Raw genomic sequence first — 17,283 nt, forward strand, 5'->3', positions numbered from 1 at the left:
AGAAAGTTAGACAAAATGAGATGGCAGAGGAATATGTTCCCAACAAAGGAACAAGATAAAATTCCAGAAGAACAACTAAGTGAAGTGGAGAGAGGCAATCTACTTGAAAAATAGTTCAGAGTAATGATAGTAAAGATGATCCAAGATCTCAGGAAAAGAATGGAGGCACAGACTGAGAAGATACAAAAAATGTTTAACAAACAGAAGCTGTAAAGAACAAACAGAATTGAACAATACCATAAGTGAAATGAAAAATACACTAGAAGGAATAACAGAATAAATGAGACAGAAGAAAGAAGGGTGGAAATCACTGCTGTAGAAGAGAATAAAAAAAAAGAATGAAAAGAAATGAAGACATTTTAAAAGACCTCTGAAACAACATTAAATGCACCCACAGTCACATTATAGGAGTCCCAGAAGGAGAAGAGAGAGAGAAATCTTCTGAGAAAATATTTGAAGAGATAATAGTTGAAAATTTCCCTAACATGGGAAAGGAAACAGTCACCCAAGTCCAGAAAGTGTAGAGAGTCCCAGGCAGGATAAACACAAAGAGGAACACATGGAGACACATAGTAATCAAATTGAGAAAAATTAAGGACAAAGAAAAATTATTAAAAGCAACAAAGGAAAAGCAACAAATAACATACAAGGGAATCCCCATAAGGTTATCAGCTGATTTTTCAGCAGAAACTCTGTAGGCCAGAAGGGAGTGGCACAGTATTTTTAATGTGATGAAAGGGAAATACCTACAACCAAGAATACTCTACCCAGAAAGGCTCTCATTCAGATTCGATGGAGAATATGCTAAGAGAATTCAGCACCACCAAACTAGCTTTACAACAAATGCTAAAGGAATGTCTCTAGGTGGAAAAGAAAAGCCCATGAATAGAAACAAGAAAGTTACAAATGGGAAAGCTCACCAGTAAAGGCAAACATACAGTAAAGGTAGCAAATCATCCACACACAAATATGATATCAAAACCAGAAATTGTGAGAAGAGGAGTGTACAAATGCAGGATATTGGAAAGGCACTTGAAATTAAGAGACCAGCGACTTAAAACAATCGTATATATATATATATACTGCTATATCAAAACCTCATAGTAACAGCAAACCAAAAATCTACAATTGATACACACACACACACACACACACACACACACACACACACAAAAGAATCCAAACACAACACTAAAGATATTCGTCAAATTGCAAGACAAAAGAACAACAAAGGAAGGGGAGAAAAAATACCTATAAACACAAATTCAAAACAATTAACAAAATGGCAATAAGAACATACATACTGATAATTACCTTAAATGTAAATGGATTAAATGCTCCATCCAAAAGACACAGACTGGCTGAATGGATACAAAAACAAGACCCATATATATGTTGTCTACAAGAGATCCACTTCATATTTAGAGACAAATACAGACTGAAAGTGAGGGGATGGAAAAAGGTATTCCATGCAAATGGAAATCAAAAGAAATCTGAAGTAGCAGTACTCATATCAGAAAAAAGAGACTCTAAAATAAAGACTGTTACAAGAGACAAAGAAGGACACGACATAATGATCAAGTGATCAGTCCAAAAAAGAAGATACAAAAATTATAAATATATATTACCCAATATAGGAGTACCTCAATATGTAAGAAAAATGCTAACAGCCATTAAAAGGAAAAACAACAGTAACACATTATAGTGGGGGACGGTAATGTCCCTGTAATACCCCTGTAATCCATGGACAGGTCATCCAGACAGAAAATTAATAAGGAAACACAGGTCTTAAATGACACATGAGACCAAATAGACTTAATTGATATTTATAGAGCATTCCATCCAAAAGCAGCAGAATACACATACTTTTCAAGTGCACATGGAAAATTCTCCAGGTGGGATCACATGCTGGGACACAAAGCAAGCCTCAGAAAATTAAGAAAATTGAAATCATATCAACCATCTTTTCCGACCACAACACTATGGTATTAGAAGTCAACTACAAGAAAAAAACTGTAAAACACACAAACACGTGGAGGCTAAACAATATGCTACTAAACAACCAATGGATCAATGAAGAAATCAAAGGTGAAATAAAAAAATATCTAGAGACAAATGAAAACAAAAGCATGACAATCCAAAACTTATGGGATGCAGCAAAAGCAGTTCTAAGAGGGAAGTTTATAGCAATACTATCTTACCTCAGGAAACAAGAAAAATCTCAAATAAACAACCTAAACTTACACATAAAGCAATTAGAGAAAGAAGAACTAACAAAACACAAAGTTAGCAGAAGGAAAGAAATCATAAAGATCAGAGCAGAAATAAATGAAAGAGAAACAAACAAAGAAAACAATAGAAAAGATCAATGAAACTAAAAGCTGGTTCTTTGAGAAGATAAACAAAATTGATAAAACTTTAGCCAGACTCATCAAGAAAGAAAGGGAGTGGGCTCAAATCAATAAAATAGGAAATGAAAAAGAAGTTACAATTGACACCACAGAAATACAAAGGATCATAAGAGACTACTACAAGGAACTATATGCCAATAAAATGGACAACCTGGAAGAAGTGGACAAATTCTTAGAAAAGTACAATGTCCCAAGACTGAACCAGAAAGAAATAGAAAATATAAACAGACCAATGACAAATACTTAAATTGAAACTGTGATTTAAAACTTCCAAGAAACAAAAGGCCAGGAGCAGTTGGCTTCACAGGTGAATTCATTCAAAGATTTAGAGAAGAGTTAACATATATCCTTCTGAAGCTATTCCAGAAAACTGCAGAGGAAGGAACACTCTCATACTCATTTGATGAGGCCACCATCACCCTGATACCAAAACCACACAAAGATACCACAAAAAAAGAAAATTACAGGTCAGTATCACTGATGAACATAGACACAAAAATTCTCAACAAAATACTAGCAAACCAAATCTAACAATACATTAAAAGGATCATACACCATGATCAAGAGGGATTTATCCCATGGATGCAAGGACTTTCCAATATCTGCAAATCAATCAGTGTGATACAACACATTAACAAATTGAAGAATAAAAAATATATGATCATCTCAGTAGATGCGGAAAAACTTTTGACAAAAGTCAACACCAATTTATGATAAAAAATCTTCAGAAAGTGGGCACAGAGGGAACCTACCTCAACATAATAAAGGCCATATATGACAAACCCACACCCAACATCATACTGTACAGTGAAAAGCTGAAAGCATTTCCTCTAAGATCAGGAAAAAGTCAAGGATGTCCACTCTCACCACTTTTTTTCAACATAGTTTTGAAATTTCTAGAGATGGCAATCAGAGAAGTAAAAGAAATAAAAGGAATCCAATTGGAAAAGTGCAAGTAAAATTTCACTGTTTGCAGATGACATGATACTATACATAAAATTCTAGAAAATTCTAAAGATGCTACCAGAAAACTACTATGAATGAATTGATGTTGGAACATCAATGAATTTGTAAAGTTGCAGGATACAAAATTTATACACAGTAATCTGTTGCATTTCTATACACTATCAACAAAAGATCATAAGGAGAAATTAAGGAAACAATCCCATTTACCATCGTATCAAAAAGCATTAAATACCTAGGAATAAACATACCTAAGGAAGCAAAAGACCTGTAGTCCAAAAACTGTAAGATGCTGATGAAAAAAATCAAAGATGACACAAAGAGGTGGAAAAATATACTATGTTCTTGGATTGGAAGAATCAATATTGTCAATATGACTATACTATGCGAAGCAATCTGTAGATTGCTATACTACGCAAAGCAATCTACAGATTCAATGCAAATCCTATCAAATTACCAATGGTACTTTTTGCAGATCTAGAACAAAAATCAGAATTTGTATGGAAACACAAAAGACCCCAAATAGCAAAGCAATCTGGAGAAAGCAAAACGGAGCTGGAGGAATCAAGCCCCTGACTTCAGACTACACTATAAAGCTACAGTAATCACAAGAGTATGGTACTGGTACAAAGACAGACTTATAGACCAACGGAACAGGAAACCCCAGAAATAAACCCACGCACCTATGGTCAATTCATCTATGACAAAGGGGGCAAGAATATACAATGGAGAAAAGACAGTCACTTCAAAAATGGTGCTGGGAAAACTGGACAGCTACATGTAAAAGAATGACATAGAACATTCTCTAACACCATACTCAGAAATAAACTCAAAATGGATTAAAGGCCTAAATGTTAAGACCAGATACTATAAAACTCTTAGAGGAAAACATAGGGAGAACACTGTTTGACATAAATCATAGCAACATCTTTTTGGATCCACCTCCTGGAGTAATGAAAATAAAAACAAAAATAAACAAATGGGACCTAATTAAACTTAAAAGCTTTTGCATAGCAAAGGAAACCATAAACAAAACAAAAAGACAACCTACAGGATGGGAGAAAGTATTTGCAAATGATGTGATTGACAAGGGATTAATCTCCAAAATACACAAGCAAGTCATGCAACTCAATATCACAAAAACAAACAACCCAATCAAAAATGGGCAGAAGATATAAGTAGACACTTTTCCAAAGAAGATATACAGATGGCCAAAATGCACATAAAAATATGCTCAACATCACTAATTACTAGAAAAATGCAAATCAAAATTACAATGAAGTATCACCTCACACTTGTCAGAACGGCCATCATCAAAATGTCTACAAACAGTAAATGCTGGAGAGAGTGTGGAGAAAAGGGAACCCTCCTGCACTGTTGGTGGGAATGTAAATTGGTGCAACCACTATGGAGAACAGTATGGAAGTTGCTTAAAAAACTAATAATAGAACTACCATATGACACAGCAATCCCACTCCTAGACACATATCCAGAGAAAACCATAATTCAAAAAGATACATGTACCCCAATGTTCATTGCAGCACTAATTACAATAGTGAAGACATTGAAACAACCTCAATGTCCATTGAGAGATGAATGCATAGAGAAGATGTGGTGTTTATATGCAATGGAATATTAACCATAAAAAATAATGAAATCATGCTATTTGCAGCAACATGGATGGACCTAGAGATTATCATACTAAGTGAAGTCAAACAGAGAAAGACAAATATTATATGATATCATTTATATGTGAAATCTTAAAAAGATACAAATGAACATATTTACAAAACAGAAACAGACTCACAGATACAGAAAACAAACTTATGGTTACCAAAGGAGAAAGGTGTGGGGAGAGGGCTAAATTAGGAATTTGGGATTAACGTCCACATGTCACTCAAAATAAAATAGGTAAACAACAAGGACCGACTGTACAGTGCAGGGAATTCTACTCAATATTCTGTAATAAGCTAGCTGGGAAAAGAATATGAAAAATAATAGATAAATGTATCTATATGTAAGAACACATATATGTATATGTAAAACTGAATCATTTTGCTGTACACCTGAAACTACCACAACATTGTAAATCAACTCTATCCCAACATAAAATAAAAATTTAAAAAGTAAAGCATATGTGTGAATGATTTTTCAAATAGTACCATTTAAATTTGTGTGCTTCAGCTGCAAACCACCACATGGACACTGTACTTGTTGCTATTACAAACTATGGACTGTATTCAAACTTCAATCTACTTTTTTCAACACCATTTGGTACTAGACGTAATGAGAATGTTCAGTGTCATCTCTCTACTCTGCTTTAAATATAATTTTCAATATTAACTTTCAGTACTCTACTGTTTGACCTCCATGATAATGCCACGATTTCTAATTAAATGCCTTATTCTGAAAGGCTATTGAGTTAAACACTATTCTTTTTTCTAATTTTAAGATAATTTATATTAGGTTTTAACCTTGAAATAATGGCTTTCTTCCAACATTTGAAATTCAGGGCTTCTTTTCAGAATATCACTCTGTTTTAATGGTTCTTAATTCTCATCTGGAGATTTTCACAAAAAATATAATTATAAATTGGGGGAAAACTAGCAAATAACTATGTCTTATATCATTTGGAATTAAACAAAGATTAAAAACATGTTCAGAAACAGACTGAGAGAGGTCTCTAATGGGATTTGCTTGGTGGAAGAACTACTAAAGGATGTATCTCAAGCAGATGAAAATTGATACAATAGGAAGGACTGAATTTAGAAGGAAATAATGGGAAAAGCATTTGTTAATCATATGCAGGTAAAACTTAACAGGTATGACTTTTAGAACAAAAATAACAATGCATAAATTTGGAAAGTATAAACATAAGGTGGATATCAAAGCCTGGAAAAAAATAATGAATGTCAGGAGGGCACGACAGGAGTTAAAGAGTTCCAAATCTTTGTACTGTTCTGGAAAAGGGCTGAGATACTGATCCACACTGAACTCTGTTAAATCAAGTTTATAAGTTAAAAATAATGGACAACCATTAGGTGAAATGAAACAGAATATATAACTTCTAAAACCAGAGAAGGGGAAAAAGGCATCACAAAGTCTCAAATTATCTAAAAGAAAGAAACAGAGGAGAAAAAGAAGTTGGGGGTGGGGTGGGACACTTCCAAATCTACTTTAGTCAATTTAGAATAGCACTCTCCCCTCCCTTGGAAGGGTGTTAATGTCAGTGGGTGATACGAGCATGTAAGAGGGCAAAAATGTGTTGAATGAATATGAGTTATGAACTGGGTATGTTCAGGAAGCTAAGACAACACACAACAAGAATGATAACCAGGGCTTTCTCACCATCTGTCAGGTCAACTAATCTCTACAAAAACTGGTTAGAAATAATTAGGGTAGATTATTTACTGGGAAGGGAAAACTGGTAATGAGACAGAGTCTGGGAAAGGTATTCAAGGAGAGGATTGACAGTGTATTTCTGCACCAAAAAGGATCCTTAGCGGACATTTCCTTTTCTGATTTTGTACAATATAAAGACTCAGTGGATAGTAAAAAGCATCAACAGCTGTAGTCCAGTGAAATAATTCTCCTAGCATCTCACCTGAACACATGTCTGGTTTGATTCACATGGGACCACGATTGGGAGGCTGAGAGATTAGGGTGAATGTAACACAGGAAGAAATAATCTAACCACAAGTGCATATCTATTTAAAAATAAAGCTTTTTTATTTAAAATTTTCAATGTGTGATACTTTTCCCAGCCCACCAATAATGTTTTCACAGGCTTTTTCTGTTCAATATTCTCTTCTTCCAATATTCCTTCCCCCCTCACCTCAAGCAGCCTCTTTTAATTATTTTCTCCTATTTGCACCATGAAATCCTGCACTTGGGCTAATTTCCTTCTTCACTGTTTTTTATCCCCTATTCTTTCTTTGATGTTACTCTCCAACTTCCTTATTCTACACTTTTCTCTTTCACTTTTGTTTTCATCCCATCTGCATTATCTACATTTTTTAAAGAAATTCTGTTAGGTTCCAGAGGAGTTTATTTAATTCTACACACATGCACTGAATTCTTAACTCCACTAGTTGATACTATAAGGTAGAACTCAAGAGCTGCCTAGGTTCAGATTTTTGTTACCTTACATACTTGTTGTATGGGTTTGGCCAAATCACATTTGTATTTCAGATTAACTTCAGGTTAACTCAACTGTAAAGTAAAGATAATAGTAATACTTATTTCATTAAGTTCTGAAGATTAAATAAATTAATGCATGTAAAGAGTGTAAATGAGTGCCTGACATACAGTCAGCATTTTATAAATGCTATCTATCATTATGCTTTATGCACTGTGTTAGTCTCTAGGCAGATGGACGGTTCATAGATCCGAGTTCATAAGGAATTTATGGTCTAGTGGTGTTCCAGCAAGTTAAATTATCTACCCTAGGAGGAGGCTGGCGGAAACAAGCTCTACATGGAAAAAGAATTCATAAACTATAAAGAACTGGTCTTGCATGTTCACTGCATCATTATTCACAACAGCCAACATAGGGAAGCAGCCTAAGTGTCCACCAGTGGAAGAATGGATAAAGAAGATATGGAGTGCTTGCTTTGGCAGCACATGTACTAAAACTGGACTGACACAGAAGAGATTAGCATGGCCCCTATGTGAGGATGACACACAAACTTGTGAAGCGTTCCATACTTTTATGACACATTAAACAAATTGATATTTATAGGACATTCCATCCAAAAACAACAGAATACACTTTCTTCTCAAGTGCTCCTGGAACATTCTCAATAATAGATCATATCTTGGGTCACAAATCAACCCTTGGTAAATTTAAGAAAATTGAAATTGTATCAAGTATCTTTGCCAACCACAATGCTAAGAGACTAGATATCAATTACAGGAAAAAATCTGTAAAATACAAACACATGGAGGCTAAACAATACACTACTAAATAACCAAGAGATCACTGAAGAAATCAAAGAGGAAATCAAAACAAACCTAGAAACAAATGACAATGAAAACACGACGACTCAAAACCTATGGGAGCAGCAAAAGCAGTTCTAAGAGGGAAGTTTACAGCAATACAATTCTACCTCAAGAAACAAGAAACATCTCAAATAAACAACCTAACCTTACACCTAAAGCAATCAGAGAAAGAAGAACAAAAATCCCCCAAAGTTAGCAGAAGGAAAGAAATCATAAAGATCAGATCAGAAATAAATGAAAAAGAAATGAAGGAAATGATAGCAAAGATCAATAAAACTAAAGGCTGTTTCTTTGAGAAGATAAAAAAAATTGATAAACCACAAGTCAGACTCATCAAGAAAAAAAGGGAGAAGACTCAAATCAACAGAATTAGAAATGAAAAAAGAGAAGTAACAACCAACACTGCAGAAATACAAAGAATCATGAGAGATTACTACAAGCAACTCTATGCCAATAAAATGGACAATATGAAAGAAATCGAGAAATTCTTAGAAAAGCACAACCTTCCCAGACTGAACCAGGAAGAAATAGAAAATATAAAGAGACCGATGACAAGCACTGAAATTGAAACTTTGATTAAAAATCTTCCAACAAACAAAAACCCAGGACCAGATGGCTTCACAGGTGAATTCTATCAAACATTTAGAGAAGAGCTAACACCTATCCTTCTCAAATTCTTCCAAAATATAGCAGAGGGAGGAACACTCCCAAACTCATTCTATGAGTCCACCATCACCCTGATACCAAAACCAGATAAAGACGTCACAAAAAAAGAAAAATACAGGCCATTTTCACTGATGAACATAGCTGCAAAAATCCTCAATAAAATACAAGCAAACAGAATCCAACAGCACATTAAAAGGATCATACCACATGATCAAGTGAGGTTTATTGCAGGAATGCAAGGATTCTTCAATATATGCAAATCAATCTATGTGATACACCATATTAACAAACTGAAGGATAAAAACCATATGGTAATCTCAATACATGCAGGAAAAGTTTTCGACAAAATTCAACACCCATTTATGATAAAAACCCTCCAGAAAGTAGGCACAGAGGGAGCTTACCCAAACATATTAAAGGCCATATATGACAAACCCACAGCCAACATCGTTCTCAATGGTGAAAAACTAAAACCATTTCCTCTAAAATCAGGAACAAACAAGGATGCTCACTCTCACCACTTTTATTTAACACAGTTTTGGAAATTTTAGTTACAGCAATCAGAGAAGAAAAATAAATAAAAGGAATCCAAATCAGAAAAGAAGTAAAACTGTCACTGTTTGCAGGTGACATGATACTATACATAGAGAATCTAAAGATGCTAGCAGAAAACTATTAGAGCTAATCAATGAATTTGGTAAAGTAGCAGGATACAAAATTAATACACAGAAATCTCTTGCATTCCTATACACTAATGATGCAAAATCTGAAAGAGAAATTAAGGAAACACTCCCATTTACTGTTGCAACAAAAAGAATAAAATACCTAGGAATAAACCTACCTAAGGAGACAAAAGACCTGTATGCAGAAAACTATAAGACACTGATGAAAGAAATTAAAGACGATACAAACAGATGGAGAGATATACCATGTTTTTGGGTTGCAAGAATCAACATTGTGAAAATGACTATATTACCCAAAGCAATCTACAGGTTCAATGTAATCCCTATCTAACTGCCAATGACATTTTTCACAGAACTAGAACAAAAAAACTCACAACTTGTATGGAAACACAAAAGACCCCCAATAGCCAAAGCAATCTTGAGAAAGAAAACGGAGCTGGAGGAATCAGGCTCCCTGACTTCAGACTATACTACAAAGCTACAGTAATCAAGACAGTATGGTACTGGCACAAAAACAGAAAAATAGATCAATGGAACAGGATAGAAAGCCCAGAGATAAACCCATACACACATGGTCACCTTATTTTTGATAAAGGAGGCAAGAATATACAATGGAGAAAAGACAGCCTCTTCAATAAATGGTGCTGGGAAAACTGGACAGCTACATGTAAAAGAATGAAATTAGAACATTCTCTAACACCATACACAAAAATAAACTCAAGATGGATTAAAGACCTAAAGGTAAGACTGGACACTATGAAACTCTTAGAGGAAAACATAGGAAGAACACTCTCTGACATAAATCACAGCAAGATCCTTTTTGACCTACCTCCTAGAGAAATGGAAATAAAAACAAAAACAAACAAATGGGATCTAATGAAACTTCAAAGCTTTTGCACAGCAAAGGAAAATATAAACAAGATGAAAAGACAACACTCAAAATGGGAGAACGTATTTACAAATGAAGCAACTGACAGAGGATTAATCTCCAAAATTTACAAGAAGCTCATGCAGTTCAATATGAAAAAAACAAACAATCCAATCCAAAAATGGGCAGAAGACCTAAATCGACTTTCTCCAAAGAAGATATACAGATTGCTAACAAACACATGAAAGGATGCTCAACATCACTATTCATTAGAGAAATGAAAATCAAAACTACAGTGAGGTACCACTAGTCAGAATGGGCATCATCAAAAAATCTACAAACAGTAAATCCTGGAAAGGGTGTGGGGAAAAGGGAACCCTCTTGCACTGTTAGTGGGAATGTAAATTCATACAGCCACTATGGAGAACAGTATGGAGGTTTCTTAAAAAACTAAAAATAGAACTACCATATGACCCAGAAATCCCACTACTGGGCAGATACCCTGAAAAAACCATAATTCAAAAAGAGACATATACCACAATGTTCACTGCAGCACTATTTACAATATCCAGGTAATGGAAGCAACCTAAGTGTCCATCGACAGATGAATGGACAAAGAAGATGTGGCACATACATACAATGGAATATTACTTAGTCATAGAAAGAAACAAAGCTGAGTTATTTGTAGTGAGGTGGATGGACCTAGAGACTGTCATACAGAGTGAATTAAGTCAGAAAGAGAAAAACAAATACCGTATGCTAACACATATATATGGGATCTAAAAAAAAGGGTTCTGAAGAACCTAGGGGCAGGGCAGGAATAAAGATGCAGATGCAGAGAATAGACTTGAGGACACAGGGAGGGGGAAGGGGAAGTTTGGACAAAGTGAGAGAGTGGCATGGACATATATACACTACCAAATGTAGAATAGATAGCTAGTGGGAAGCAGCCACATAGCACAGGGCAATCAGCTCAGTGCTTTGTGACCACCTAGAGGGGTGGGATAGGGAGGGTGGGAGGGAGATGCAAGAGGGGAGACATATGGGGATATATGTATATGTATAACTGATTCACTTTGTTATAAAGCAGAAACTAACACAGCATTGTAAAGCAATTATACTCCAATAAAGATGTTAAAATAAAAAATAAATTTAAAAAAGAAGATATCTAGTATTACTCAATCACGAGAAATAACAAAATCCTGTCATTTATGACAACGTGAATGGCTCTTGAGTGCACAATACTAAGTGAAATAAGTCAGGCAGAGAAGGACAAATACTATATGGTATGACTTACATATGGAATCTAGAAAAGCCGAGCTCATGGAAACAGAGAGTACAGTGGTGGTTACTAAGGGTGGGAGGCAGGAGAAATGAAGAGATGATGGTCAAAGGGTACAAACTTCCAACTAGAAGATGAATTCCTTCCGGGGATCTATGGATAGCATTATGATTAAAGATAACAATACTGTACTACATACTTGAAAGTCTCTGAGAGGTTAGATCTGAAATGTTCTTACAACAACAAAAAGGTAATTATATGATGTGACGGAGTTGTTAGCTAACACTACAGTGGTAATCATATTGCAATGCATGTGTATCAAATCAACACACTGTACACCTTCAACTTACATGACCTTATATATCAGGTATATCCCAATAAATTGGGGGGGAAAGGACTTAGATGAGACCCATTGACTCTGTGCAAATTCAGCAACCCAGAGTAGGAGGGTACCTCAGGTTTATCCTTACATTTTTATGAAAGTCAAGTATTGTAAAGCAATAAGAATCATGGAATTATGATTAATGTGAAATTGGGATAGTAAGGCCCCTACATGGGATTAACTAAGTTCTTTGAAGATAATCTGAAAATAAATAATTTAAACAGCATCAAAGTTACACACTGAAAAAAGGTGAAAGGAGAAAGTAGCACCATTCCATTTACATTTTTATTGTGTGGCTTGTTGAGAAAGCACTAAATATAGATTGCTTGGCTTCAAGCCTGGATCAATGATTCTTGGAGCTTTTTTTTTTCTTTTTTCCTTTGGGGAAGAGGGGTTTATATCTGCTACGTGATTCACCAAAGAGCAGAAATAGACTTTGGAAGAAATTCCAAATAGTAATTCCAGTTACCATCCATTAAAGGCAAAGAAGGAACATTTTAAATGATCAGTATTATCCCTGTAGAATAAATCATTGTCTTCAACTCATGGACTACAGGATCCCCTAACAGCTTGCTTCATTTAAACGGAGGCTTTACATTTTAATAAATTACTCTAAGCTGTGGATTTTGTCATTTTGGCTTTGGGGAATGAAGTCTTTAAGTAAAACTGCGATGTGGCAAAGATACCGAAATACGTTTGACTTTCAAATAAAGGGAGAGCTCTTAGATACTTTTTCTTGTGAACAGACAGGTGACAGTGAGGATAAGCAGACGTGTCTTAAATACTGATGATAAGCACACACAGTGTTCACAGGGGCTGGCACTTTTCATAGATTGGGGGCAGCCCTGCTACAATGTCTCACTGGAAATAGAGTAACTGGATTTTTTTTAATGGAGAATGTGTCCATATGTGAACACATTGTGCTGACTCTTAACGTGTGATTTCCTTTCTCTGTAGGGAGACAGCTCTAGTATCTCTTTAGGGGGCAGGTATGAAGGAGACTTTCAAAGGCACTTGTGTCCAAATGCCATGCCAGAAGAAACACTGTTACCTTGGTTGTAATCTTGCTATGTGGGCCCTTGCCTCACACAAATTCCTGGGCACTGGAGCACTCCTGGAGCAAAATTTTAACATTTGGAATTTGGTAGAAGCTGATACCAAGGTGTTCACAGTATCAAGAGTTTTTGGAAAAAGAAATCACACCTAATATATGAGGTTGATATATTCTGGAATAAAATATGTTCTGTAGTGCGAGCAAAGAAAGGAAGAAAGTTCACGTTTTTTGAATACTAACCATGATTCAGCTGTTTTTTACACATTGAATTTAATACTCTTTGAGTAGTTTTTATTACATCCTCATTTTTATAACAGAGGGAAAGTAAGACGCACAGGGCTAAGTGATATGGGTCAAGTCACCCCGTGATTAAGTAGAAACTGGATTAGAAGCTACATTTGTAGTTTCAAACCTAGAAAGAACCAGACAATCCCACACTCACTTGATGGTTACAGAAAGAATCGCAATGACTGACTTCGTGTATCTGAAGATATCAGGAAAATTTTCTAACACGGCAGAGTCTACTCATGTTCAAGAATGAGAAGTCAGGAAACCACACGTAAGCAACATGAATTACAAGAGCAGTCATTTCTTTTAGGATAAAGAAGAAAACAAAAATTATGGAAGTCTCCAGTTAGGTGTAAGTATCAGTACTTAATTTCCAAAAGAAATACACTATGTGATTTAAAAAATATGCTTTCTCTTAGTATTTTCAAAGCAACATTGCCTATCAAGACTTGAATATGATGACGAAGGTGGTAATTACCATGGAACAAAAAGCACATAGCAAAATTTCATGGCAGATTTAGACATTAACTGATATTAAGGCCTCAAACCTCAAAAACAATTTCGTGTAGTTTATGGGTCAGACTGACCTGTACAGGATCAATTTTGACAGGAGTCAGAAATCAGAAGTAGACTTATTAAGGGACAGAACATAGCTTAGGCACTGTCATGATAGAGAGAAACATGTAATTTTGAACCAGAGATTTGCAGACTGCTATGCACTTTTCATAAAACATGGCGAAAAATCCAGTTTGAAAATTGCAATTTAGGAATACCATCTTCACTGACAAATAACTCAAATTTGAAGGCAAGAATTATAAAGTTTGGTTTGTTTCCAATTCATGTCAGCCAAGACATAAGCAAACAGTCATTAATATGAGGATGTCAAGAAGGAAATGATCCCAGGAACATCGTGTTACCCTTTTCCCTTCAGTGCTGAATCAAGTCATATTTACTGACTGTAAAATATGTTAAGGCAGAACCTGGTGCAAAGTCTAAGTAGAAATAATAATAAACAAAACGTGTCTTAGTGGGCTTGTAGTAAATGTTTTAATGCCATTTCTAAGCTTCAGTCTTCAGGATTGAGATTGGGAAGAGGCATCTCAGTTTCTAACCTCCTTTCCAGTTTGTAAAGGTATGAGGCAGATGGTTTGGGGCATACCATGAGTGACTTGGGATGATTCCGTGTGATAACTACATTTGGACCTCAGAGATTGCTGGAACATTAATGAACGGCCATTATGGTGCCTAAACCCAATTTCAGAGGGAGACACATTTGGATATTTTATCTCTTAGCACGGAAACACAATTACTATCTAATTAGTGATAAATTAGGTATTTTTATTAGACAATGTTTGTAAAGCACCTTACTATAATGTACATTACTGGGTATGAAGAGCTCAAAATGATACAGTCAACATTCAGCTATGGGTGGACATGAAACTCCTTTCTGTATTTATTTTAGAATTGTTCTTGGTTTTCTTCAACATGGTCCCAGTCTCAGTCAGTAGTGATTTGATAAATGTTCTCCAGCCCTACAGTTTTCTCAGTAACTTCCAGATTAAAACTTAGTGTCCTTTGGGTGAATACAGTCATATTCAAACATTTCCATGACCTCTTTTCCCTTTCAACACTCTTCCCAAACTCCCTTTCCTCCTACTCTCAAACCTGACTTAAATCTGTCAGAAAAGACCAAAGAATATTTGCACAAAAGGAGCCTGTGAACAAATTGGTGACAGGCTATGACTCCAGTTTGGGTCACTTCTCTGTTGGTCAGTCCTCACCTTGTCTGTCCAATGAATACATCCAGCTTCAGACTCCATGGGTGGCCTGTTTGATGATTTGGGGGAATCCAGCTAAGTGACCATCTACGGTCTCCTGACCTCATGCATCTCCCTGAAAAGCAGTCACCTCTAATGCACAGTCTATCCCCCTGCCTTCACAGGGTCCTCTGCCTCACTGGGTGGGACGTGGGAGTCCCTTCCTTGGTCATCTTCAGGCCCATTAAAAATTACAGAATTCCCATCCTGTTCATTTTGACTTTGCAGGAACCTGAGGGAAGAGTGGTTTTTGACCTTTCCTTTAATTAATTAATTATTTTTTTAATAGATATTTATTGGAGTATATTGCTTCACAGTACCATGTTAGTTTCTGTTGCACAACAAATCCAATCAGCCATATGCATACACATGTCCCCATAACTCCTCCTTCTTGTGTCTCCCTCCCATCCTCCCTATCTCATCCCTCTAGGTCATCGCAAAACACGGAGCAGATCTCCCTGTGCTATGCAGCTGCTTCCCACCAGCCAACTATTTTACAATCGGTAGTGTATGTATGTCGATGCTACTCTCACTTCACCCCAGCTTCACCCTCCCAGCCCATGTCCTCAAGTCCATTCTCTATGTCTACCTCTTTATTCCTGCCCTGCAACTAGGTTTATCAGTACCATTTTTTTTTTTTAGATACCATATATATGCGTTAGCATATGATATTTGTTTTCTCTTTCTGACTTACTTTACTCTGTATGACAGACTCTAGGTCCATCCACCTCACTACAAAAAACTCAATTTCGTTTCTTTTTATGGCTGAGTAATATTCCATTGTATATATGTGCCACATTTTCTTTATCCATTCATCTATCGATGGACATTTAGGTTGCTTCCATGTCCTGGCTATTCTAAATAGTGCTGCAATGAACATTGGGGTGCATGTGTCTTTTTGAATTATGGCTTCCTCAGGGTATATGCCCAGTAGTGGGATTTCTGGGTCATATGGTAATTCTATTTTTAGTTTTTTAAGGAATCTCCATACTGTTCTCCATAGTGGTTGTATCACCTAATTTATTTTACAACTCTCTAATCTCTCTACAGCCCTTTGATGGTGTTGAAGAGTGGAGTAATAAGAAACAAGGTACATCCTAGCCAGGGAACTGGGTGCTAATCCCCCTTGTGAGTTGAAATCCTGAAATGTGGGAGGGAGACACATCCACAGGTGGGAACGGGGAAGACTAATGACCTCGCTTCTTCTCCCCACACACTGTCCTCAAAAGTTCCTCTCCTCCCTACAGCCTCTGACCCAATCTCACCTCGCTACACTCATCCCTAGTATCTTCCTGAAGGCAAACTCCAGTGAATCCACTTGGCCTCATGTTCACCTGGGGAAGAAGAGAGTCTGGTCCGAGGGTATTAAGGTTCTTTAATTTAGGAGCTGAAGAGTTAACCACTATGGTTGTCAGCTTGGAGATCCCACTACGTAATCCGGCAAGCTCATCTTAGGGTTGAAAGGGTCAATCTCTAAAGGAAGAGAAGGAAGGGAAGTTCTTGATGATATGGCCTCCCTGTGTTAAAAACTACTATGTTAGCCCTTAGACCTAAGCCACTCAAAATCCATAGTCAGAAATATGAGCTGGGGAGTGCAAACTAAAAGATGTGGACTTGACTTGTGTTCCCAAATGTGGGACAGAGCACAAGCTTTTCATTGCTTTGCTGCTTCCCCAATTCACTGAAATGACATCAAATATATTTTTAAGATAAGTCCCAAGGTCCAAGTAGAAAGTTTGAGACCCTGAATGCAGATGGAATGAGACTGGAAGAGAAACCAGAGTAGAGCCAACTTCCTTCAAGGTGAGAGGTGAGCATTGTTGTTTTCAAAGAAGCGCTGGAGAACTTTCAGAGTCACTAAAGGAATT

The 17,283-nt window shown here is 36.3% G+C and overlaps 1 protein-coding gene and 1 non-coding gene across 4 annotated transcripts in view; one reads left to right on the plus strand and one right to left on the minus strand.

The window, feature by feature from the left end:
- Positions 1-17,283, minus strand: part of ADGRB3 (adhesion G protein-coupled receptor B3) — a 799,670-nt gene that overhangs the window by 249,964 nt on the left and 532,423 nt on the right. The gene's annotated exons all lie outside the window — the stretch shown is intronic.
- Positions 7,979-8,085, plus strand: LOC137205152 (U6 spliceosomal RNA). Its single transcript, XR_010934015.1, has one exon. It is a non-coding gene; the product is annotated as a U6 spliceosomal RNA (small nuclear RNA).

Source organism: Pseudorca crassidens, chromosome 13 (genome assembly GCF_039906515.1).
Source record: "Pseudorca crassidens isolate mPseCra1 chromosome 13, mPseCra1.hap1, whole genome shotgun sequence".
In the NCBI taxonomy this organism is placed as follows: domain Eukaryota; kingdom Metazoa; phylum Chordata; class Mammalia; order Artiodactyla; family Delphinidae; genus Pseudorca; species Pseudorca crassidens.